The sequence below is a fragment of the Neoarius graeffei genome, chromosome 5 (assembly GCF_027579695.1).
Source record: "Neoarius graeffei isolate fNeoGra1 chromosome 5, fNeoGra1.pri, whole genome shotgun sequence".
Taxonomy (NCBI): Eukaryota; Metazoa; Chordata; class Actinopteri; order Siluriformes; family Ariidae; genus Neoarius; species Neoarius graeffei.
Genome location: NC_083573.1, coordinates 87,390,405 through 87,418,300, shown reverse-complemented (window position 1 = coordinate 87,418,300; position 27,896 = coordinate 87,390,405). Strand labels below are relative to the sequence as shown.

The following is a 27,896-nucleotide window of genomic DNA, read 5'->3' as shown; positions in this document are numbered from 1 at the left end:
GGAGGCTGCAAAAGACTTGAGACTGGGAAGGAGATTCACCTTCCAGCAAGACAATGACCCTAAACATACAGCCAGAGCTACAATGGAATGGTTTAAATCAAAGAATATTCATGTGTTAGAATGGCCCAGTCAAAGTCCAGACCTAAATCCCATTGAGCATCTGTGGCAAGACTTGAAAATTGCTGTTCACAGACGCTCTCCATCCAATCTGGCTGAGCTTGAGCTATTTTGCAAAGAAGAATGAGCAAAAATTTCAGTGTCTAGATGTGCAAAGCTGGTAGAGACATACCACAAAAGACTTGCAGCTGTAATTGCAGCAAAAGGTGGCTCTACAAAGTATTGACGCAGGGGGGCTGAATACTAATGCACACCACATTTTTCAGATTTTTATTTGTTTAAAATTTTGAAGACCATTTATCATTTTTGTTTCACTTCACAATTATGTGCTACTCTGTGTTGGTCTATCACATAAAATCTTAATAAAAAAACCTTTTAAGTTCATGGTTGTAAGGTGGAAAAATCAAATCAAATCAAGTTTATTTGTACAGCGCTTTTAACAATAAACATTGTCGCAAAGCAGCTTTACAGAATTTGAACGACTTAAAACATGAGCTAATTTTATCCCTAATCTATCCCCAATGAGCAAGCCTGTGGCGACGGTGGCAAGGAAAAACTCCCTCAGACGACATGAGGAAGAAACCTCGAGAGGAACCAGACTCAAAAGGGAACCCATCCTCATTTGGGCAACAACAGACAGCCTGACTATAATATTAACAGTTTTAACAGGTATAACCCTCAACTGTCCTCATGGGGCCGTCCTTCACAGGAGCGGTGTGATAAAACTCTGACCAGACACAGGGCACCAGGATGGATCAAGCAGGTCCGAGGGGCAGAAGAGGCCAGCATCTCAATCCCAGGATCAACATGTAACTCAGAGGGACAGATTGGGGGGGGGGGGAGGAGAGAGAAAGAAAACACGTTGTTAGGTATGCCCTAAAAATGACAAGTATTAAATCTGTGTGGTAGACTCGCAGAGACGAGAGTCTTTACATCAGGCATAACACACAACAATGGCATGTTAATATGGTAAAAAATATCATGACCTGCTCTGGCTGGATGCTTGATTGGGTGATGGGAGCACACTCCTCAGCAATGATGAGATGCAGATGGGACCTTTAGGGCTGGCCAAGACAATTCAGTTACATTTCACATTCAGTTACATTTCACAAAAATGTGAAAAAGTTCACTGTAAAAAATGTAACTTGCAAAATTGTTGAGTGAAAAAAGGATTCTAAGTTGAATGAACAAATTTCCCTTCTAATTGTTCAAGTAACTAAAAAAAATAGTTGAGACGCCTTTCCTTCGCCACAAGTTCATAGGAATTGGAAAATTAAGTTAAGTGTATATTCAAGTGCTGATTGACGCCCCTTAACCGATGCAACTGCGCATGTGCACTTCACAAGTTCAAAAGTTTCAACGGTCGGGTGGAGTGAGAAGTCCGTGGAAACTGACACGAGACGTTGTATAGGAGTCTAGACTAAGCTTTCCTCAACAGAGGCCAGGGAATTCCCTCCTTGTATGTTGGTATTTGTTTCTGTTTGTGTAATAATAGGCAAAGTGAAGTAGAACTTAAGTTTTGAGAGGTTTGTGTTAACTAAAAAATGTAATGCACACTAAATCATTGTAAAAAAAAATAGTCAAGCCAACTTAAAAATGTAACGCAACCTGCTGCCAAAGGATTTTGAGTAAACTCAACTTAGAACCATGATGTGCCAACTTGCTCTTCTAAGTTAATATTATTTCAATTTATTTCAACTCAACAAATTGTTGGACTGAACTTCTAAAGGCAAGTCAAGTCAACTCAATATAAAATACTCTTCTATGTGAACTTAAAAGAGCATTTCGTGGCGTCGTGGTTCAGGTGGGTAAGGTGCCATACCATAAATCCGGGGACCTGGGTTTGATTCCGACCCAAGGTCGTTTCTCTCCCGCTCATTTCCTGTCTTGACACTGTCCTATCCATTAAAGGTGGGAAAGGCCCAAAAAAATCTTTAAAAAGAATAATTTAGGATAACTTAATGGGTTTTTTTGTGCCAACTAAGTTAATTGGAATGATTATTTCAATTTATTTCAACATCACAATTTGAATGCACTGAACTTTATAATGTGCAATACCTCACTCCATAATGTGAAACGCAACACGTACACCTCAGGACTGTGCACCTCACACACAGCACATACACCTCAAGTCTGTGCACCTTGCAATACTTCATGTGTAATATTTTATCTTATAATGTGACTCTCTCGTGCAATAATTTATAATGTGACTGTTTCTGTGCAATACTTTATATGTGCAATACCTCACTCCATAATGTGTAACACAACACATACACCTCAAACTGTGTACCTTACCCCTATACCCCCCTTTTTTCCCTCCCCCTCTCTCTCTCTCTCTACGCTGTTTGCACTGTTATTGGAGATGCTTTAATCTCATTGTACATGCGTATAGTGACAAAGGCATTCTCATCTCATCTCATTATCTCTAGCCGCTTTATCCTTCTACAGGGTCGCAGGCAAGCTGGAGCCTATCCCAGCTGACTATGGGCGAAAGGCGGGGTACACCCTGGACAAGTCGCCAGGTCATCACAGGGCTGACACATAGACACAGACAACCATTCACACTCACATTCACACCTACGCTCAATTTAGAATCACCAGTTAACCTAACCTGCATGTCTTTGGACTGTGGGGGAAACCGGAGCACCCGGAGGAAACCCACGCGGAAACGGGGAGAACATGCAAACTCCACACAGAAAGGCCCTTGCCGGCCCCGGGGCTCGAACCCGGACCTTCTTGCTGTGAGGCGACAGCGCTAACCACTACACCACCGTGCCGCCCATATTCTATTCTATTCTATTCTATTCTATTCTATTCTAACTTGCTAAATAAAGTAAGGTCAACATAAAATACTCATCTGTGTCGACTTAAAAGAGCAAGTCAGCACAACTATTTGGCCCGGAGTCTTGAGTTTACTTTAAAATCCTTTGGCAGCAGGTTGCGTTACATTTTTAAGTTGGCTTGACTTTTTTTTTTTTTTACAGTGTGGATACTTTTGCAAGGCACTGTATTTCAGCACTGTTTTGCTCAGAACAGCAGCACAGCAGTTGCGTTTGTTATGTTTATTTCCCCCCCCGTCACCTGAACTGCCTCGGATATTAACAGAACGCCTTTCCTCATTGTTTTGGATGAGACATTGATTGATTCTGACATCAACCGAGTTCTGCATCTTTAAACAGGAGCAGCAGGAGGAGGAGGAGGATGCGGTTCAAAACTACGGGAAAAGCATTACAGACTCGCAGATACAGGCTCACCGAGGAGCACTTTCACTTTGAGCGCGCGTGAACCGGTTCACACACTCAACGCAGGAGGAGTCACATGACGGCAGTGGAGTCCGAGAGCGCGAGACCGAGACCGAGAGCGCGAGCAGAGCGCTGCTTCGTTCCGCCTCGCGCCGCCGCCGCCGCCGCCATTCCGCGCTCTGCGCCTTAACGCGATTTTTATTGCGACATTTTACTCCCGCTCGGTGAGTATTATTTCCAGTGACCCCCTTTTGGATAAGATTTTTTTTTTTGTCTTTTCAATCACTCACTCTCTCTCTCCTTTTTTCCCCTCCTTTCGCTGCTGTTGAACATGAGAATTTGAAGTGCTGGTTTTGGGGTTTTGAGGGTTTTTTTGCTGTTCGGGATTCAAGTCTTTTTTTTTCTTCTTTTTTTTTTTTTAGTGTGCAGTCATTCTGAATGGGGTTTATTCTCATACTCAGATGAGATGCTCAATGTGTCAAGGATGAAAGTGGTTTTTACATCGATCTGGCAGTCTCGCATTTTTGCACGTTGAGGCTTTGAAACATTTTTTCTTTTTCTTTCTTTTCTTCTTTTTGTTTTCTGTCATTGACTTTTGCTGTGTTTGCGCTTTGCTTTGTATTTGGCGGTGTAAGAGTTTTGGGATTTTCATGGTCGCCGACCAAAAGCATCTGCATTCTTTACAGAAGTCCTTTTTAAACCTGGTGATGTTTTAATGTGAAACTTTTCTCGCAGATTACTGGTTTACGTGTTTTGTTTTGTTTTGTTTTTGTTTTTTCCCTAATCTTTGATTTTTTTCCTCCTGTTCCCTCTACTTTCCTGCAGATTTCAGTGTCAGATATACATATATTTTTTCGGATGTTGTCTTTTTATGATATAGTTACTGCACATAAAGTGCATGTGAAGGGAAGTGTGTCTTTTGGGGGAGGATCTGTGCATTTTTTTTCCTTTTTTTCCTTCTTTTTTTGGTTTCCGTGCCGACGATGATGATGAACAGACGATTCTACTTCCGCAGGTACACATACGGACGAGAAATCAAAGAATTCAATCCAATTCCTGCAGCACGATTGCGTTTGCAATAAAAAGAAAGAAAAAAAACCGCAAAGGCTGTTGAAATGTCATTACGTGGCTAATGTGTTCTTTGGGTTTGGCTCTGATGTTAAATCACAACTTTAACTGTTAGCACTTCCCTGTAAACCATAACCCTGAACAAACAAACCCAGGGTGAGTGTAACACAAGCAAGTTCATTCTGTCATTCAGTCAGATTTCACCATGAGCTAGTCTACTCCCAGAACAAACAGAATACCAGACATGTAAGTATGATGTGTGAGTAATCACATTTGGATGGAATAACATGTTGTTCAGCAGCTTGGGAAATGTTAAACATCTGTTGTGCTTCATTTACTTTTATTTTATTGTTATCTTTTTTTTTCTTCTTCCCAGCATTGTATGTGGCAGCACATAGACTCGCATGGACTCATCACCCAACATGTGGCGTGACTTTACTGCTTAAAATCAACACCATGCAGGTGCCTATACCTCACTAATTGGAAACAAATTCTCATAATTGCCAAATGTTTACCAACACTAGTATAGATTAGTGTATAATTACATCACTACTTTCCCTGCCCAAGTGTGGGACTTTCTAGACCATGTGTTTGGAGTTTCAGCACCACGGACAGCAGCAAACACAACAGTACAGAATGACCAACCCAAGCATGGGCTTAGTTCCATAAAGCACTGGACACTTTAGCTCATCTTCAGTGATAAAGGCGCATTGATACATTATTTGATTATAATCTTTGTATAGTGCCATGCTTTTGGAAACTCAAGTCCAGATCTAAATCTGAAACCCAGATATGAATTCAAACATGTGAAAGCAATATAATTGATTTCTTTCTATTTTCAGATAAACAAAGTTGTACGAAAGGGTATAAACTCATCCCCTTACCTTCATGTTAACATAGAGATGAGACTACATAGGCTAACACTCTGTTCTTATTGCCTTAACAGCTTTTTGTGCTCTTTAGTGGAAAAAAAGATTAGCCTTTTCTTAAACCCCCAGGGTCTGTAGCGCTATGATTGCCCCTCTGGGGGACAAGGTTTCATGTCGGATCCTACAACAAATTGTTTTCCTAACAGAATGGGATTCAAAAAGCATTTAATTATCCAGGAAGCTTTGAATAACCTGTTTTTTCAATAGTGTACATACTTTTCACTGCAGTTCTTGAATATTTCAAAGTAGTGAATTGAGATGTGCACAGAATGTTAATAACTGAACAACATGCTGGGCCTTGAAGGGGTTAAATCTTGGAATTCCTTTGGTTTACAATTCATTTGGTTTATCTCTAGGGGAATCCTCAAAGGCTTTATAACAGAGTGATTTCCAATTAGAGAACATTCCACGTAGAACCCTTATAGATGCAAAGAAACCTTATTTATCCAATGAAACCTTAAATAACTCTTTTTATAAGTGTAGATACAGGACCAGGTAAAAGTTTGGACACACCTACTCATTCATTCATAGGTTTTTTCTGTATTTAGACTATTTTCTACATTGTAGACATCAAAACGATGAAATAAAATCCATTCATCCATTATTTGTAGCCGCTTATCCTGTGCAGGGTCACAGGCAAGCTGGAGCCTATCCCAGCTGACTATGGGTGAGAGGAGGGGTACACCCTGGACAAGTTGCCAGATCATCACAGGGCTGACACATAGAGACAAACAACCATTCACACTCACATTCACATGGTCAATTTAGAGTCACCAATTAGTCTAACCTGCATGTCTTTGGACTGTGGGGGCAACCGGAGCACCCGGAGGAAATCCACGCAGACACGGGGAGAACATGCAAACTCCACACAGAAAGACCCCTGTTGGCCACTGGGCTCGAACCCAGGACCTTCTTGCTGTGAGGCAACAGTGTTAACCACTACACCACCATGCCACCCAGTGTTAAAAATATGTTTCATATTTTAGATTCTTCAAAGTAGCCAGCGTTTACCTTGATGACTCTTTACACACTATTGGCATTATCTTAACCAGCTTCATGAGGTAGTCACCTGGAATGCTTTTCAATTAACAGGTGTGCCTCGTCAAAAAGTTAATTAGTGCAATTTCTTGCCTTCTTAATTAATTTGAGATCAAACAGTAAATAGTAAATAATAAACATACAGTAAATGGTCCTATTCCACAACTGTAGTAATCCATATGATGTCAAGAACCGCTCAAGTAAGGAAAGAGGACTGACAGTCCATGAATGTATTTTATTCAGTAATAATTAAGAAAAACAAAACATTGAATTAGAAAGTGTGTCCAAACTTTTGACTGGTACTGCATGTACATTGCTACTCACTGAGGTTACTGAATTATTCAGTGTAGTGAAATGAGACATTTCAAAGTTGAATAAAAAGTAATAAGCTGTACATTTCAGAGGTTAAATCTAGAGCTCATGAAGGTTTCTTCTCTTTAGCTCTTGGGCATACCTAAAAGGCTCAATGTCAAACTGTGTCTTCTTCCTATCAGAACGAGTTCAGACTGGCACCTTTTTCCTTAACTCTTGGTAGTTATAAAATATTTCACTCTAATGAATTAAGACACATAGTAGATAGATGATTGAACAATGAGCTGGGATTTTAAGAGATTAATTCTAGAAGTTGTAAAGGTTCCTTTGGTTTAGTTTTAGGGGAATCCTTAAAGGTTCTGTAAAGAACTCTCCAAGAGAGTGTTTTCCAATCAGACAAGGTTCAATGTAGAACCATTTTAAGAGCCAAAGAACCTATTAACTCTTAAAGAACCTTTAAAGAACCTTTTTTTCTCCCCTAAGTACACATTTTTCCACTGTAGCTACAGAGTATTTCATTGTAATGACAACTTGTTGTCGATTTAACTTGAGTTTAATCACAAGTTAGAACTTGTGAGGTCTTTCGTTTGTTTAATTCTAGGGAACTCTATAAAGGCTCAATGAGAACCCTACTACAGTGTTTTCCTATCAGGCAGGGTTCCATGTAGAATTATTTTAAGAGGCAAAGAACCCATTAACCCTGAAACCACCCTTGAGGAATTTTTTTTTTTTCTGACTGTACCTGCTTTTCAGTTTAGCTAGTGAATAGTTCATTGTTGTGAATTGAGATGCACACAGAAGCTAAATAACTGGATAACCAGCTGGGGCTTGAAATAGTTAAATCTAGAACTTAACTACCAAAGAACATTTTTCTTGGATAAGGGGGAATGCATTTTATTTTTTATTTTTGTTTATTCTGAGATTCCTCAACAAATCTTGTCGTTTCAGTGTTATGACCCTTCTCTCATTTATTCTATTGCATTTGATTCCTTTTACACCTCCAGCATTGCCTGAGCTAGTCATTTGAATATAATCACGATGTATACCCCTAATATTCCATGTAGGTATGAACATGCTGTACATTATATCCGTGACTACGTGAGGAGTGTTAAGGCTTGCATAGATGAAGGTAGTGAGGCCAGCTGAATGGTGGCATTGAGATGTATGTGGCGTGCGCTGAAAGGTGCCTCTGCTGTGCTGATAAATGTCTCTCTCTCTCTCTCTCTGTCATCTCTCCAGCTAGGCGTTATGATATCCAGCGTTAGTTCCTGCAGTGTCGTCTCTGCCCTCCAGGCAATTTCTCTCTGTTATCTGGGCCTAGCAAGGCTCGCGCATGAGAGCTATAAATGAGTACTGAGAGATATGATAGCTCATGTGTGTCAAGATACCTTTGCTCTCATGCATAAAACATTAGGTGGCACGTAAAGTCCTGTTTACACCGGGCATGTGTTTGCCAGTAGGACACAGTGTGTGTTTGTGTGTGTTTGTTTTATTCTTATTTGTGAAAGACAGAAGGAGTGTCTGGTGTGTTTTGTAATGACTGAATGATTGAAGGCCAAATCGTAGTCCAACAATCCAGAAATGAAGCAGATATTCATACCAAGCACTTGGTAATGCAACGCTATGATCTAATGTTGGTGTCTGAGAAGTGTGACAGTGGTTTTGGTGCAATTGACAGCTGTTGCACAACACTGTTTTCATCACCTGGGAAATATGAAATAGATTTCTTGTGTATGGGGCCACTGCAATGAAATGTTAATGATTTTCCCCCAAAGATTGGACTGCACACTTGGAAATACCAAATTGTCTTTTCCAGCCCGTCGGCTTTATTTTGATGTATATCAGATACTGAAAAGGAACCCGTGTTAAACGTAATTTTGGGATTTTTTTTTTCTTCAACAGCTACCAAAAATGAATATTAATATCAACAATGCAATTTAGACCATAATCATGCACCACTCATGACAAAATGCAGATACAGCGATTGATTGTCGCTTATACCACAGCACTGTTGAACTCTTGATTCTGATTGGTTAGAAGGTGATGGTTCCTTTTTAGCTCAGACTTTGGCTGAAGCCTGTAGAGGCATCTGTCTGTACAGTATGTGTATGTTTAACCGAGTTTGAACGTGTTTAAGAATGTAATTGGCGTGCCAACCTCAGGTAGCGATTTCACAGTCGTGGTATGGCGCCACTGCGTACTGACTATGTAAGTGTCATGTTACAGTGGTGCTTGAAAGTTTGTGAACCTTTAGAATTTTCTAGATTTCTGCATAAATATGACCTAAAACATCATCAGAGTTTCACACAAGTCCTAAACGTAGATAAAGAGAACCCAGTTAAACAAATGAGACAAAAATATTATACTTGGTCATTTATTTATTGAGGAAAATGATCCAATATTATATATCTGTGAGTGGCAAAAGTATGTGAACCTCTAGGATTAGCAGTTAATTTGAAGGTGAAATTAGAGTCAGGTGTTTTCAATCGATGGGATGACAATCAGGTGTGAGTGGGCACCCTGTTTTATTTAAAGAACAGAGCTCTATCAAAGTCTGATCTTCACAACACGTTTGTGGAAGTGTATCATGGCATGAACAAAGGAGATTTCTGAGGACCTCAGAAAAAGTGTTGTTGATGCTCATCAGGCTGGAAAAGAATACAAAACCATCTCTAAAGAGTGTGGATTCCACCAATCCACAGTCAGACAGATTGTGTACAAATGGAGGACATTCAGACCATTGTTACCCTCCCCAGGAATGGTCAACCAACAAAGATCACTCCAAGAGCAAGGCGTGTAATAGGCAACAAGGTCACAAAGGACCCCAGGGTAACTTCTAAGCAGTTGAAGGCCTCTCTCACATTGGCTAATGTTCATGAGTCCACCATCAGGAGAACACTGAACAACAATGGTGTGCATGACAGGGTTGCAAGGAGAAAGCCACTGCTCTCCAAAAAAGAACATTGGTGATCGCCTGCAGTTTGCTAAAGATCACATGGACAAGCCAGAAGGCTATTGGAAAAAAAAAATGTTTTGTGGATGGATGAGACCAAAATAAAATTTTTTGGTTTAAATGAGAAACATTATGTTTGGAGAAAGGAAAACATTGCATTCCAGCAATCCCATCTTATCCCATCTGTGAAACATGGTGGTGGTAGTATCATGGTTTTGGCCTGTTTTGCTGCATCTGGGCCAGGATGGCTTGGCATCATCGATGGAACAATGAATTCTGAATTATACCAGCGAATTCTAAAGGAAAATGTCAGGACATCTGTCCATGAACTGAATCTCAAGAGAAGGTGGGTCATGCAGCAAGACAACGACCCTAAGCACACAAGTCATTCTACCAAAGAATGGTTAAAGAAGAATAAAGTTAATTTTCTGGAATGGCCAAGTCAAGTCCTGACCTTAATCCAATCAAAATGTTGTGGAAGGACCTGAAGCGAGCAGTTCATGTGAGGAAACCCACCAACATCCCAGAGTTGAAGCTGTTCTGTACGGAGGAACGGGCTAAAATTCCTCCAAGCTGGTGTGCAGGACTGATCAATAGTTACTGGAAACATTTAGTTGCAGTTATTGCTGCACAAGGGGGTCACACCAGATACTGAAAACAAATGTTCACATACTTTTGCCACTCACAGATATGTAATATTGGATCATTTTTCTCAATAAATAAATGACCCAGTATAATATTTTTGTCTCGTTTGTTTAACTGGGTTCTCTTTATCTACTTTTAGGACTTGTGTGAAAATCTGATGATTTTTTCGGTCATATTTTTGCAGAAATATAGAAAATTCTAAAGGGTTCACAAATTTTCAAGCACCACTGTATGTAACCTCAGTTCATGATGTAATCCTCCATGGCTGAGTGGTCTAGAGTGCTGTCCAGGAGCAGTACAGATGTTGCAATGTCGGTTTGAATCCTGGCATCAATGTAAAAGGCTGAGCTCAGACCTGCACAGGTTTCTTGTCTCCAATGGCATGGCTATGACAGGAGTATCTGCTGCAAGGCAAATTATAGGTTTATATTAAGGCACTCACTCCTGTACTTTATTGTTTCTATAGTAACTTATTCACAGGGGCTGGTATGATGTATGGTTACCAGGATCTGCCAGATACCCTGACAAGGTGACTAAAGTGACAAACTGAATGAAAAAGTAATTAAGTGGTGAATTTACTGTAAGTCAAAGTCCCTCTCACAACAGAATTGGGTCTTCCCAGGCAGTCTCCTGCCCCAGTACCAACCAACTCTTTAAGGTGTATGGGTGTGGCTCCAATCTCCGTTTTGATAGCCTTGGCCTCTTGCCTATACAGCTAGGGTTACAGTGGGGGGCTAGTCCTCTGGTAACCATGAGAGTTTGGCTTCCCTACTCGCTTCTGTATTGCAGCGTGCCTTGCCAGACTGTAGTAGGTACCATTCTTACGATGGTCTTTGGTATGACCCGACCGCAAGTAAAACTCACGATCTCCTGGTCGAGAGGCGGACACGCTAACCACTAGGCCAACTCATGGTAGTTTACTAGAAGATGTTTATTTAACATTTATGGAAGGAGTCACCAGTATCAGCACTTTGTAACATGCAACAAGTTTCCTGTCTTGGTTAAAGTCTTCTGTACAACCAACAAACAAACAAACAAACAAACAAACAAACAAAAATCCTTTATGCTTCCTTTTCTGGTTCATCAGTAATTGTGAAGAGCTGCAATTATTTCTATATTTTTGATTTATTAATGTCAAGACAGGGAGTACAATATACAAGTTGAATGTGAAGAGGACGCCTCTGCCACCAACGAGTCCTGGTACCAATTTGCATTCCTTGAATATCTTTCAAATGCATTTGAGACAGAAAGGAAGCTATTGAAGGAAAACAGTTTCAGATGTTTGAACATGCTGTGACCTTGATCCTGTTTGGAGTGCTTCCAAATTGTAATCAGTGCATCTGCTGGTTACAGTGATAATACCATATAAATCCTACAAACATTCAACCAGTTGTTATTGAGATATTAGACAAACAAGAATCTCAGATGGGCTTACAGATGGACAACCCAAAAACTTAGTAGTAGAGGCATAAAAATAGATGAAACTGTTGTTTTGTTAACAATTCATAATATGAAACATTAACAACATTAAATAGTAACCTAAACTGTTAAAGGATAACATGTATAAAGTATAACTACTATAGTATAAAATAAATAAAGCACTTGATGAATAATACTTATATAGCCACATTCACTGGATATGAGCAATCACGCGTTCTGATTGGCTACTCTACTACTAGGATATCAGCTCATACTGTGAGTAGAGGTAAAACAAAGTGGTGGTGTGGTGCTGGTGAACCAACTGAAAATGAAATAAAAACTCGACTCGGAAACAAAACCCCAAAAATTATGATCAAGTATTTAAAATAAACAGAAATAGCTAAAATATTATCGTTTTTTGTTTGTTTGTTTGTTTGTTTGTTTGTTTGTTTTTCCCCCAATATCTCCTGTTTCACACTACAGCAGGGTGGCTGTAATGCACCTTTAAGTTAGCTTGCCAACCACCAAAAATCCCTAAAGAAGAAGGAAAAAAAAAACAAAATACAAAAAAGCAACAAAATATGGAATAAAAGTATTTGATGGTAAGATCGTATCTTTTTTATTTTTCAAGAATTATTATTTTAGCATTTTTCACAAATTGCTACTGTCATTTTGCCGGTTTGTTTACATTCTAAGCGGAAATTATTTTGTCAGAAATTTTGTATAAAGTTTTTATTTATTGAATTTACAAAAAATAAAAATGCTCTGTTTCTCAAAATCCAGTGAATATGGATAGAATAAAATAGTTATTCCACTCAATCTTGTTGTACATGGCTTACAGCCAACTCAGTGCTACGCACCTCGTCGGCTATCAGCTCATGTACGACTCGATTTTATGGAATAACTGTTTATATATAACACTGATTATCTCATTACAATGGCACACATCAAGAGGTGGGATATATTAGGCAGCAAGAGAACAGTCAGTTCTTGAAGTTGATGTGTTGGAAGCAGGAAAAATGGGTAAGCATGAGGATCTGAGCGACTTTGACAAGGGCCAAATTGTGATGGCAAGATGACTGGGTCTGAGCATCTCCAAAATGAGAAGAGCTATTGTAGCACAAACTGCTGAAGAAGTTCCTGCTGGCTAAAACAAAAAGGTGCCAGCATTAACTTTTTCAGCAGTTTGTGCTACAGTAGCTCTTCTGTGGGATTGGACCATATGGGCTAACCTTTGTGTCCCATGCGAATCACTGAGTCTTTGACACCCATGACCCTGTCCCTGGTTCACTGATTGTCCCTCCTTGGACCACTTTTAGTTGGTACTAACAACTGCATACCGGGAACACCCCAGAAGATGTGTTGTTTTGGAGATGCTCAGACCCAGTCATCTATCATCTATATGATATACATGTCCTATTCCTCTTGCCTTTAGTAAAACCTGGTATGAATATTGGAGTAAATAAATATCAGGCTCCATATAACCTCACATTCTGAAAGACTGCTGTACCTATTCATATTCAGTGGGCTTCTTAGCAGCTCCATTATGAGCTTGTGTTATTTGAACATTCTCCATCAGCAGCTCCACCATCAGCTTCCATCATGAATCTTTATACGAACAGCTCAACAACAGTCATTTCTTTTATAACACTTTTGCTACCAGACTGATGTGGTACAATAACAGAGTCGTGTTGCTATATTTTGTTATTTCCATATATGGTCATTATATTTGTTTCCTTATATGGTCACTATGTATATATTGGATATAATATAATGGCAGTTTAGGAATAGTGGGACTGTACACTACTCAGGTGAACACAAATATATCCTTTTATATTCCTTTTATGTTTATGTTTTAGTATCATCTGATGAAATATCCACTCAAATATTCTCTGCATTTTCAGTATGGCTAAAGTATTGGCACCCCAAACGTTTTGAGTCATCATTACTACATATGTCTCTCTCATATTGTATTTAGGGGTGCTTGAAAAGAGATCTGAACTAGTACACATATGCAAACATGGCATAATAGTCTTTTCTTCAATCAGAAAATAATCCATACATTATCTGTAGCTGCTTATCCTGTGCAGGGTCGCGGGCAAGCTGGAGCCTATCCCAGCTGACTATGGGTGAGAGGCAGGTACACCCTGGACAAGTTGCCAGTTCATTGCAGGGCTGACACATAGAGACACACAACCATTCACTCTCACATTCAGACCTACAGTCAATTTAGAGCCACCAATTAGCCTAACCTGCATGTCTTTGGAGGAAACCGGAGCACCCGGAGGAAACCCACACAGACACAGGGAGAACATGCAAACTCTACACAGAAAGGCCCCTGTCAGCCACTGGGCTCAAACCCAGAACCTTCTTGCCGTGAGGCAACAATGCTAACCACTACACCACCATGCCGCCCTCAGAGAATATCTGTTGAAAATATTATTGTTTGCATCTTTTAAATCATACTCATCGTTAGTTACTACCCACAACCTTCACATGTATCATTATGTAACTCATATTAGTGTAAAGCTTCTGAACTACTAAACAGGCAACATTTTTTTTTCTGAATTTACTCAGCAGATATTCAATATTGGTCAAGTCAAGTTTATTTTTATGGCACTTTTAACAATAGACATTGTCACAAACCAGCTTTACAGAAATTTAAAGACTTTAAACATGTCTTTAAAGTCATACAGCTCTATGGCCACAAGTCAGAATTTTATAAAATTGTCATCGTCGTTCGTATGAACCGACCAGGAGTCACAGTGGGAGGTCATGGTGAGAGAGCCAGTTGACAGTGGGGCCATCAAGAGTCTTTAGCCCTAGGATTCCTTTGGGGGCACCAAAGACAGGACAGGGTTTGAATAGGTGGCTCACAGTTTGGGAGGCGCCACAGGAGCAGTTCTCAGAAGCTGCTGCGCCAATGGTGTAGAGGAAGGTTTGAGTTTTCCCTCAACCAATGCGAAGACGGTTCAGCCTGACCCAGGCGGTGCGTGGGAGGGAGTGTCCAGCAGGTTTACTGGAGCGCTCAGGGGTGCAATTGTGCAAGGTGGAATTAGCACCCTCCCATTCCTTGTGCCACTGATCCATGACCTAATCGGGGGTGATGGGGTGCTGTTCTCAAGCTCTGCAGCACATACACAAAGTGCTTGTGGTTAAGGCGCGGTTGAGTATTAACTTTGCTGATGTTCGGCACCAGGCTGACCGGGATACAGGATTTCTCCACATGTTTGAGAACCAGGTGGTTCCTTCTAATGAACTGAATTATTAATTAGTTCATTGTAATGCATATTATCCAGTAACTACAGTGAAACTAATCGGAAAAAGATGCATACACTACCAAGCAAAACATTGGATGCACCCCAAGGGGAACCTATAGAAGATTCTATACAGGACCCTACAACAGATGGTCGCTGTATCAGAATAACTAGAACCACTTCAGGAAGCTAAACTCCCTTCACTATACAAAGAATTCATGAAGAAACCCGAACAGCCATCCATTATCCATAGCCACTTATCCTTTGCAGGGTCGCAGAAACTTATCTCAGCTGACTATGGGCTAGAGGCAGAGTACACCCTGGTCAGGGTGTCAGGTCATCGCAGGGCTGACACATAGAGACAAACAACCATTCACACTCACATTCACACCTACGGTCAATTTAGAGTCACCAATTAGCCTAACCTGCATGTCTTTGGACTGTGGGGGAAACCGGAGCACCCGTAGGAAACCCATGTGGACACGGGGAGAACATGCAAACTCCACATAGAAAGGCCCCCGTCAGCCGCTGGGCTCGAACCCGGACCTTCTTGCTGTGAGGCGACAGTGCTAACCACTTCAGGAAGAAACATTCTTATATAATGCAAGCATAGACCTTAGCTCAATTCTTCTACTAGAAGGTCCTGTGTAGAACTCTACAACAAAAGACTTCTCTTTCAGAAAGGATTGTAAGTAGTCAATTCAGGAAGCAACTATGTAACACCCTGCGTGAGGAGTGTTTTCTGTCAAAATGTTCGAAGTAAAGCCACTTCAGGAAGGCCAGGACCCTTAAAATGCCCAAAAACCCCATAAAGAAAAAGTTATAATGTAATCCATACATAGGCCTGAGCTCATTGTCATTGCATTTGCCCCCGGCCTCCAAGTCATTATCTGAGAACCTCAATCACCAAAGTAGTACTTTGACAGTAATTAGACAGCACATGTGTGCCAGTATATCTTTACTCTCATGTATAAAACATTTATTGGCACGTGAAAGCCTATTCATGCTCAGACACGTGCTTCGATTAAACTAGTGTGAGTGTTTCTCTGTGTGTGAAAGGACATACTGTACGCAAGAATAAAATAAACAGCCTAATGTGTTTTGGAGAAACAAAAGCCTGCTGCTAGCACACAAATCCTGCAAAGCCAGTGTGCAATTATAAATTGAAGTGCAATTACAAGTTGGTAAGACAAAGTTGAATGCTGTTTGCATTAAAAATGCATTGTGCAATTTAATTTGATGATTGAGTGTGCTCCATAATAAATGGTTCTCAACACAAGGCGGCATAACACAAAGGCACGTCATCTGGTTCGACCTGAAAGTTAAAGCTTGCCTCCACAGGGTCCTTCCAGCCGCTTTACGGGGAAAGCTATATAAGTCACAAGTATTTGCAAGCATATTCTTGTCAGATGTCCCTGAAATCAAAGTCACAGTGTATATCAGAGCAGAATCAAAGATCTTTTGAACAGCAGCATCTGATCTCTGCAAACATTGGACAGCAATTGTATTGCTGCGGTTATTGAAACAAGGACTCAGCTAATCAGGGTGCAAGATGTGTCAGGGAAAGTTAGTGAATGAACACTGCAGCAGGACTGAGATGAGAGCATGACATACAAATGTGACATACAAATGTTCATAGTTATCCCACGCCCAAACGAGGTTTGGTGGGGGATATAGAAACGGGTTCGGTCTGGCTGTCCGTCTGGTCATGTTTTCGTTTCTGGGCCATATCTTTAAAACTACTGAAGATATCTTCATGAAACCTTGTATACATATCAAGCAACATGTGAACTAGTGCCTTTTGCTATTTTGGATTTTTTTAAAAATATTTTTCAAATTTTTACATAAAAAATAGATTTTGACTTAGTTTCTAGGAGCAATGTTGGTTTCCAGAGCACATATCCAAAACTATTCATGATACAGATTTGAAACTTGGTATACATGTTAACAAGGTGATGCAGATGTGCATTTTCATACTACGAAATTTGAGAAACTTTTATTTGTCATGTTTCCATGGAAGGGCGGCACGGTGGTGTAGTGGTTAGCGCTGTTGCCTCACAGCAAGAAGGTCCTGGGTTCGAGCCCCGTGGCCGGCGAGGGCCTTTCTGTGCGGAGTTTGCATGTTCTCCCCGTGTCCGCGTGGGTTTCCTCCGGGTGCTCCGGTTTCCCCCACAGTCCAAAGACATGCAGGTTAGGTTAACTGGTGACTCTAAATTGACCGTAGGTGTGAATGTGAGTGTGAATGGTTGTCTGTGTACCCCGCCTTTCGCCCGTAGTCAGCTGGGATAGGCTCCAGCTTGCCTGCGACCCTGTAGAACAGGATAAAGCGTCTAGAGATAATGAGAGATGAGATGAGAGATGAGATGTTTCCATGGAAACAATTTCAGACTTAGTCTCTCAGGTTAGTCTTGGGGGTAGGTTTTGTTTCCAGAGCAGAACTTGAAATCTATGAGTGGTATGGTCTTGAAAGTTGGTATATGTGTTGATTAAGTAATGTATATGTGCCTTTTGATACTAAGAAATGTGAGAAATGTAAATTTTTAGCTCACCTGGACCAAAGGTCCGGTGGGTTTATGCCATGGGCTGCTGAGGTCAGTGTAAAGAGGTAGGGTTGGTTTCCTGCAGCAGAACTTGAAAAATGTGACAAATAATATCTTGAAACTTGGTATATAGTTGGTATATAGGGCGGGGGATATAGATGACTCTGTCTTCTTGTTTTGTCTTTACCATGACACTGAAGGTGAAAGCTCATCTCATTTAAAACACATACGCTGACACATTTCTAAATGTCTTGTTAGCTTTTGATTTTCTTGAAAAGTAACTGATCGTGTATTCACCTCATGTCAATGGTTATGTGATGTACAAGAGTCAAATACAAGAGATTTTTAAAGACTTCAGTCAACCAATCAATAAATCTTTGGAAAATATGGCTAAGGGACTATAGTTATTTAGTTATTTAGGTTTTATTATGTGCTTTTGTATGTTTTAACATTTGGATTTACATTTTGTATAAAAATTGTTTCTATATTTTTATTATAATGTAAGTATTATAAGTACAGTATTGAATATATCAAACATATACCACACACAAAGATGTAAAGTTTATTTTCAAGTGTTGAATGTATATTTCATGAGTGAGTGAAGCAAACGAGAGAAAAAATTTTCAACACGAGAAGATAGACTTCATATCTTCATGCCACTGTGTAATGTTCTTTTATATTATATAGACACAGCCACAAAAAAAATGCAAGTTAATCAAAAGAATTTTAATTTTGAACCGGTTCACCATTTTGACACTGCACATCAAATCAGCAGGAAAACACTGGGAGTGACATCATCTGAGTGAAATATCAGGAATTATTCTATTCACTGGATATGAGCAATCATGCACTCTGATTGGCTACCCTACTACTAGGCTATCAGCTCATATACCGTGAGTAGAGAAAAACAAAATGGTGGAGCGTGTTGCTGAACCAACCGAGGATGAAATAAAAACTCTACTTGAAAAGAAAATACAAAAAAAGCAAAAAAAAAAATATATGGAATAAAAATATTTGATGGTACAGTGTTTCCCACAGACCAGGTAGCAATTTGTGGTGCTCCACTGTGCCGATGAGGGAATCGTGCGTGGTGGTGTCGTGGCGGTCGGTGGAGTCAGTCATTGGGGTGTATGCAAAGTGTTTATAGCGGGCGGTGTTCAAACACAGTATTTTTCTTCAGAGTCACCTGCTGGGACTATTTTAAAGCTACAAGAAGCATTTGAGATTATTCAGTTCAATCTAAATTCTTTTAAGTTCTTTAAGAGAAGACAGCTAAAACAATTTTTACCAGAACCCTGCCTGGTTTCATTCCTCGACCCAACTTTACATTACAGGGCAGGCCATTAGTTTGCTGGGCTTGATGTTGGTGGAAAACCTGTCTTTTAAATTTATGAAAATTACTCACCAAAATTGAATTTAAAGTTTAGTTTTTAGTAAAAACTAAACTTTAGGTGAGTAATTTTGCACCGATTGCAATTTTTTGGGCCGATTCCGATTTCCGATTTTCCATGGAGTGTGACCTGCCGATACCAATTTTGGCTGATTCCCAGAGCATTTTTTTAAGGATTTTCCACTAGGACACCAACTGGTCTGGGCAATACAATCACAGGCCCCAGAGTCCATGCGGCTGCACCGCTGCGGCATATTCTGTGATGCAAATTGCCGCATTACGAATCCTCGTTTCAGCCAGCATAATATCAACATAGTTAATGCAGTGCCAAGTTTTCCTTGTTAAATGTATACTTACATGGTACTTGGTTAATTAATTGCAACTGATTGAACCAAATGATAAGACATAACTTGGTTTAAAATTTGGTCTCCCAGTGAAGCTGGTTTGGCATTGACTAGGAGACCAAATCTGGCCACTGGGAGACCATTTGGTCTCCCAGTAACTATGTTAAAAAATGCTCTGCCGATTCCGATTTCATTTTTTCAAACCACTTCACAGCACACACAGAGACTATTTTCTTTTTATCTTTTCTTTAATAGAACATTCTGCCAGATTTTCAGTAATAAATTTTCAACACCTCAAAGGTTGAAAACAAACAAAAAATACATTGTTCTTTGTAAAATCTTTCTTCATGTTTGGTATTAACATATTAATTCCTGAAATAGGAAATTCACACAAACATTTTTTTCTTTTGGGGCGGCACGGTGGTGTAGTGGTTAGCGCTGTCGCCTCACAGCAAGAAGGTCCTGGGTTCGAGCCCCGGGGCCGGCGAGGGCCTTTCTGTGTGGAGTTTGTATGTTCTCCCCGTGTCCGCGTGGGTTTCCTCCGGGTGCTCCGGTTTCCCCCACAGTCCAAAGACATGCAGGTTAGGTTAACTGGTGACTCTAAATTGACCGTAGGTGTGAATGTGAGTGTGAATGGTTGTCTGTGTCTATGTGTCAGCCCTGTGATGACCTGGCGACTTGTCCAGGGTGTACCCCGCCTTTCGCACGTAGTCAGCTGGGATAGGCTCCAGCTTGCCTGCGACCCTGTAGAAGGATAAAGCGGCTAGAGATAATGTGATGTGTGATGTGATTTTTTTCTTTTCCCATCCAATATCTGGCACAAAAACAACTTCCCCCTCATATATTATTTGCCTACTGCTATGGAACACACTTTCATAAGCCTATTTAGATCTGAAAACGTATGCCTTATAGAACAACCCATTTCTTCATTCAGTATCAAAATACAAAAATAGTTTCCAGTCATACTTATACCATAGCCATTCTATCATCTTTATCAAATGTGTATTTGTAGAGTAATTTCCAATGGAATCAAGTGTAACCAAGGTTGTAAAACAAACAAAAAGACATTTTTCTCTCTCTCTCTCTCTTTGTACAAATCTAACTAGATGTTTGGTAATAGGCTAACGTATTAATTCCTGTAATGGGAAATTCACACAACCACAAACATTTTCTTCTTTTCACATCCAATATCTCATCTCATCTCATTATCTCTAGCCGCTTTATCCTGTTCTACAGGGTCGCAGGCAAGCTGGAGCCTATCCCAGCTGACTACGGGCGAAAGGCGGGGTACACCCTGGACAAGTCGCCAGGTCATCACAGGGCTGACACAAAGACACAGACAACCATTCACACACGTTCAATTTAGAGTCACCAGTTAACCTAACCTGCATGTCTTTGGACTGTGGGGGAAACCGGAGCACCCGGAGGAAACCCACGCGGACATGGGGAGAACATGCAAACTCTGCACAGAAAGGCCCTCGCCAGCTACGGGGCTCGAACCCGGACCTCCTTGCTGTGAGGTGACAGCGCTAACCACTACACCACCGTGCCGCCCGGTAATCTCATCTCATCTCATTATCTCTAGCCGCTTTATCCTGTTCTACAGGGTCGCAGGCAAGCTGGAGCCTATCCCAGCTGACTACGGGCGAAAGGCGGGGTACACCCTGGACAAGTCACCAGGTCATCACAGGGCTGACACATAGACACAGACAACCATTCACACTCACATTCACACCTACGGTCAATTTAGAGTCACCAGTTAACCTAACCTGCATGTCTTTGGACTGTGGGGGAAACCGGAGCACCCGGAGGAAACCCACGCGGACACGGGGAGAACATGCAAACTCCACACAGAAAGGCCCTCGCCGGCCCCGGGGCTCGAACCCAGGACCTTCTTGCTGTGAGGCGACAGCGCTAACCACTACACCACCGTGCCGCCCTCAACATTTTACTCATCATCTCATATTTGGTTGAAAACTTGTTAAATGAGTCTATGCTCTAAAATATTCTTGAGAAGTTCTACACCACTACACCACCGTGCCGCCCACATCCAATATCTGGCACAAAAAAAAATTCACTATATTTGCATATCCAAATATAGTGAATTTTTTTGTTGTTAACGGCGCGCACGTCGGAGCTCGTTAGGCGCATAGGACTGACACTGTTCTGCGCAAGTGCAACACAATCGCACTAGAAAGCATGTTCAAGCTGCCAGTGTAGCTGCAGCCTTTTTAGTTGCGAATTACGAGTATTTCCACTTTCATCTCTATGTGATACACAAGTTTTGATTGGCAGAAAATCGGCATATTTTAATTTTGACCGGCCGGTCGCCGGTCATGGCTGATCATGTGAAAATCGGCCGATTCCGATCAGCAGCCGGTCAATCGGTGCATCTCTGGTTTTGACCTTAGTTTTTTGCCTTTTTGGTGGCAATCTTTCAATCATTCTTTAGTTGACATTCAATGAATAAATTGCAAAAAACAAGCTGGAGGGTTTTATTTTAAATATTGAACTCAACACTTACCAAAACCAATACTAAAATGAAATAAATAGTATAATGTAACAAAATAATAATAAAATAAAATATCATAATTAGATGTAAGAAACCACTTAAGGTAACACCAAGGCAACTAACAATAATGAAAAAGCATTACCCTAATTGGTGCAAAGTCTGCATGCCCTATCAGAACATTTAATTCTGCGTGGCTTCCTGAAAAAAAAAAAACTCAAGTGCCCTATCGTAAGGGAAGTCATTGCTGAAGCGGGATAAATAGGATAATGCAATAAGGCCGGTTCCTCGCGTCAAGCTGCTACTGTCTGCATCAAAATTGGTTTATGGCCTGACTCAGGGATGTCCGTTTCCTGTAAGCCAAGAAGGCTATGATAAAGCTCATCACGAGCACGACGTAGGATACCTTTTAAAATAAGGGGTCGGAAGGCGAATCAGGAAGGCTGCGTTATTTTTAAATAGCCTAACAGGCCTACTTACAGTCCGGGTATATGCGCACCGGCAGGCCTGTGGACACGCCTCTCTGTGTGTGGGTGTGCGCGTGCGTGAACGAGAAGAAAGAGCACTATGAATGACGGAACGATACGCAACGGAATTTTTTTTTTTTTCAAAATCGCGAGTCTGATTGTGTGGCGATAGGAATCCATTGTGTGGTGCTGCGCCACACAATGGTCTATGTATGGGAAACCCTGTGGTAAGAACATATCTTTTTAAAACATTTTCAACATTTATTATTACAGCATTTTACACAAATTGCTCCTGTAATTTTGCCGGTTTGTTTACATTCTAAGCAGAAATTATTTTTGTCGGATGTTTTGTATAAAGTTTTTATTTATCAAATTTGCAAAAAATAAAAAATGCTCTGTTTCTCAAAATCCAGTGAATGTGGCTAGAATAAAACATTTATTCCACTCATCCACTATTATCCACAGTTATTCCACAATTCCACTTGTCATACATGGCTTATAGCCAACTCAGTGCGATGCACCTCGTCAGCTATCAGCTCGTACGACTCGATTTTGTGGAATAACTGTTAAATATGTCCCTCAGATCCGTGATGTATTTTGTATGAAAAATGTGAGTTTTTCAACATGAGAAGATAAACTTCATATCTTCAAACCAATGTGTGATTTTCTTTTTATTCTATCGACACATTCACAAACAAAGAGTACCTAAATTTATCAAAACAGTTCATTGATTTCCTCACAAGTGACATATAGTGAAATATGTCACGGTTGCCATTCTCAGTGTCCCGGATGTGGTTCATATGTAAAATACGAGTGGTGTATTTTCCGTTAAAACACTCATGTCTATATATTATAAGTAAATATAAGTAATTTATTTACTTGTAAGCACAAAAGTAAGATTATCAGTAAATCTGATTTTAAAGATTATGTACTGTAATATTTGTGTAAATATATATATATTTTTCCATTAATACAAAAACGACTTGGGAAATTAGGAAGAGGTTAAATATCCAACTGTTAAAACAATATTAATCATTTTTGTAACTTTTAAAGAAGATCCCAAACATTTTATGTGAGTTAAATTAACATGTAGCTTTTGTATGCTTCAGTTTAAGTAAATTCTTCAGTAACACTGTATTTGGATGAGTGCAATTGTGTCTTGACTCAAGGCTACATTTTGTCATCTCAGGCTTTATATCTCAGCAGCAGAGCATACTTTTCAGGCAAGTGCTCAGGATTTACAGAAGACGTTCAAGTGCTGCATAGCTCCACAATTCAAGCAGCTTATAGCCTTCTGCCTTAATCAGTTCTTCTGTCTAATATTACACTTAATATAAGCCTATGTTCATGAGAAAAGTAGGCAGGATTAGATGAAAGCATGACCCTTTGCTTTTTTTCATAGTCAGTGAGGGACTTGTCCTTCTTCATTTATAGAGATAAACAGCTTACCTTCAATACGACATATATGGCTTTAATTATCACTAACTACTCAGTTCCCTTCCCCAAGCTGTTAATTTAATAAATGACAGGACTCTAATTCTTTAATAATCACAATCTGAACAATTAAACTCCCATCTGAAGAAGGACAGTGTGAAAAGACTTTTAAGTGGCAATTATGTCAAACCATTTGAGATATAATGCGTTCCTTAAAGATGACCCACTCAGTGGAACGTCTTCCATTGTCTATACATTTTTTCCAAGGAAGCAGTGTTCTTCACTCAGAGGGTTATCACTTGTATGAGATTCGAATGAACAATGAAATGGGTCATGAATTAAGAGATCTGTCTCCTAACGCTTTAAAATCTGAGTTTAGCATTCAGCTTTTCGGGTTAAAGCTTATTATTCCGTCACTGCTATGAATCATTCAGTGCCTACAGTTATTAAACTAAAATGTAGTTTATATATGTATATACTGTACATTGATCAGTCATAACATTAAAACCACTGAAAAGTGAAATAAATTACATTGATTATCTCATTACAGTGGCACCTGTCAAGGGGTGGGATATATTAGGCAGCAAGAGAACAGTCAGTTATTGAAGTTGATGTGTTGGAAGCAGGAAAAATGGGCAAGTGTAAGGATCTGAGTAACTTTGACAAGGGCCGAACTGTGATGGCTAGATGACTGGATCTGAGCATCTCCAAAATGGCACATCTTGTGGGGTGTTTCTGGTATGCAGTGGTTAGTACCGACCAAAAGGGGTCCAAGGAAGGACAACCGGTGAACTGGCGACAGGCTCATTGATTCTAATGGGGCACGAAGGCTAGCTCATATGCTCCAATCCCACAGAAGAGCGACCGTAGCACAAACTGTTGCAGGGAAGCCATGGCCTAATGGTTAGAGAAGCAAATTTGAGACCAAAAGGTTGCTGGTTTGATTCCATGGACCACCAGGAATGCCTGAAGTATGCTTGAGAAAGGCACCTAACCCCAGGCTGCTCTGGCTATGTTGTATGTCGCTCTGGATAAGAATATATGTAATGCTGACACCTTTCTGATTTTTTTTCAGCAATCTGTCTACTTAATTGTTGCAAAGTTAGTTGTGCCTCCCAGAAATAGCTCACTCATATCCTCATCTCATCTCATTATCTCTAGCCGCTTTATCCTGTTCTACAGGGTCGCAGGCAAGCTGGAGCCTATCCCAGCTGACTACGGGCGAAAGGCGGGGTACACTCTGGACAAGTCGCCAGGTCATCACAGGGCTGACACATAGACACAGACAACAATTCACACTCACATTCACACCTACGGTCAATTTAGAGTCACCAGTTAACCTAACCTGCATGTCTTTGGACTGTGGGGGAAACCGGAGCACCCGGAGGAAACCCACGCGGACACGGGGAGAACATGCAAACTCCGCACAGAAAGGCCCTCGCTGGCCACGGGGCTCGAACCCGGACCTTCTTGCTGTGAGGCGACAGCGCTAACCACTACACCACCGTGCCGCCCCACTCATATCCTCTCTCACCCTATTCCACCTCTTCATTTTTTTCTTTTAGCATTTAATTATTCGTATTTTTTTAATGTCAGTACTGTATATGTTTAATTGTATTCTTGTACCTACAAACTACACTCACTGTCCTTATACATGCTTGTATATAAGTACTACATGAGCATTTGCTCTAACAGTTTATCAAAAGCGACTTACAACTGAGACAAGATACAACTGAGCAGTTGATCTTGCTCTAACTCTTGACCTTCTGATCTGTATCTCAAAGCCTTAACCAATGAGTCACTACTTTCTTAGATACCACTTTGGTTTTTATTTAAAGTCCATAATCTCATACCAAGCGTTGGGTCTGGAATTTTCAAGCTAGGACCGTCACATTTCATATAAAGGTATCACTTTACTGACCTAAGGCAAATAAGCGTGTTTTTTATCTGATGGCATTCATCAGTCTAACTTTGTTGTCATATTCTCCCCTGTCATCCCAGAATAACCCTTAGACACCTCATTCAATTACTTTTCCAGTTGCAACTGGCATTTCCCTGAAGTACATGAGTGCGGTACATATTGACTGCACATGTCCATCTTACTGTGTTTCCATTTCCTTCCTTCCTCCATGCGTCCTCCTCTACTGATTCTGATTCTCCATGAATAATGTTTGATCAGTACATTTAGTAGAATAATTTTACATTTATCCCAAAATATATTGTTGCTGTTTATGGTGAATCTACATGACAGGGATGGCTGGTATAAATGTGCGAGCAGGGCTAAACCACCAGTCTTTCACTGATAACATTTAATTTGCAACAACACTACAGATGGTCAGAAGAAAGATACACAGAATGTTACGATGAAGCAAGCCTGGGGCTGATTTCTTTCGAGTCCAGACTGTAGATTCATGCAGCCTACTGGTGATCATTCTCTGTGGAGCCATGGAGAAGCCATGGCCTAATGGTTAGAGAAGCAGCTTTGGGACCGAAAGGTTGCCAGTTTGATTCCCTGGACCAGCAAGAATAGCTGAAGTGCCCTTGAGTAAGGCACCTAACCCCCAACTATAAGAGCATCTGATAAATGCCATTAATGTAATGTAATGGAGGAGGAACTATAAAGTTTCCAGTCAAAGTACATACAACCTCAATTCCAAAAAAAGTTGGGATGCTGTGTAAACTGTAAATCAGAACAGGCTATAATAATTTGCAGATCATGGAAATCCTATATTTAATTGAAAATAGTACAAAGACAACACTTCAAATGTTGAAACTGAGAAATTTTATTGTTTTTGGAAAATATATGCTTATTTTGAATTTGATATCAGCAACACGTTTCAAAAAAGTTGGGACAGGGGCATGTTTACCACTGTGTTGCATCACCTCTACTTTTAACAACACTCTGTAAACGTTCGGGAACTGAGGAGACCAATCACTGTAGTTTTGAAAGTGAAATGTCCCATTCTTGCCTGATATACAATTTCAGTTGCTCAACAGTTCAGGTTCTGCTTTGTCATATTTTGTGCTTCATAATGCGCCAAATGTTTTAAATGTGAGACAGGTTTGGACTGCAGGCAGGCCAGTTTAGCACCCTGACTCTTTTACTACAGAGCCATGCAGTTTTAATATGTGCAGAAAGCAGTTTGGCATTGTCTTGTTGAAAGAAGGAAGGCCTTCCCTGAGAAAGATTTTGTCTGGATGGCAGCATACAGTATTGCTTTGAAATGTGTATATATCATTTAGCATTAATAATACTTTCCCAGATGTACAAGCTACCCATGTTATGTGTAGTAATGCACCCTCATACCATCACAGATGCTGGCTTTTGAACTGTGCATTGATGACAAGCCGGATGGTCCCTCTCCTCTTTAGCTTGGAGCACGTTGTGTCCATGATTTTCTAAAAAGAATTTCTACTTTTGATTTGTCAGACCTCAGGATAATTTTCCACTTCACCTCAGTCCATCGTAAAAGAGCTTGGGCCCAGAGAAGGTGGAGGTGTTTCTGGAAATTGTTTATATCTGGTTTTAACTTGCATTTGTGGATGCAGTAATGAACTATTTTCACAGACTATGGTTTTCTGAAGTGTTCCTGAGCCCATCCAGTGATTTCCACTCCAGACACGTGTCTGCTTTTAATGCAGTGTCGCCTGAGGGCCTGAAGATCACAGGCATCCAATGTCAGTTTTCAGCCTTGTCTCTTGCATACAGAGATTTCTCCAGATTCTCTGAATCTTTTAATGATATTATGTACCATAGATGATGTGATCCCCAAATTCTCTGCAATTTTACATTGAGGAACGTTACTCTTAAATTGTTGCACTGTTTGGCCATGCAGTCTTTCACAGAACGGTGAACCCGTCCCCATCTTTACTTCTGAGAGACTCCGCCTCTCTGGGATGCTCTTTTTATACCCAATCATCTTACTGACCTGTTGCCAATTAACCAAATTAGGGGTTTTTTTTAGCATTACATAATGTTTTCAGTCTTTTGTTGCCCCTGTCCCAACTTTTCTGAAACATGTTGCTGACATCAAATTCAAAATGAGCATATATTTAAAAAAAATGAATGAAAGAAATTCACTGTTTCAACATTTGATATGTCTTTGTACTATTTTGAAAGAAATATAGGGTTTCCATGATTTGCATATTATCACATCCTGTTTTTATTTACAGTTTACAGTGTCCCAACTTTTTTGGAATTGAGGTTGTACAAATTACACAAAGTGACTGAA

General features: G+C 40.4%; 1 protein-coding gene across 1 annotated transcript in view; it reads left to right on the top strand.

Moving 5' to 3' along the window:
* The first annotated feature begins 3,530 nt into the window (after positions 1–3,530).
* Positions 3,531–27,896, top strand: part of LOC132887112 (RNA-binding Raly-like protein) — a 582,616-nt gene continuing 558,250 nt past the window's right edge. The window contains exon 1 of the mRNA XM_060922495.1: positions 3,531–3,583. The gene's annotated coding sequence lies outside the window, so the exon portion shown is untranslated. The remainder of the gene's footprint in view (positions 3,584–27,896) is intronic.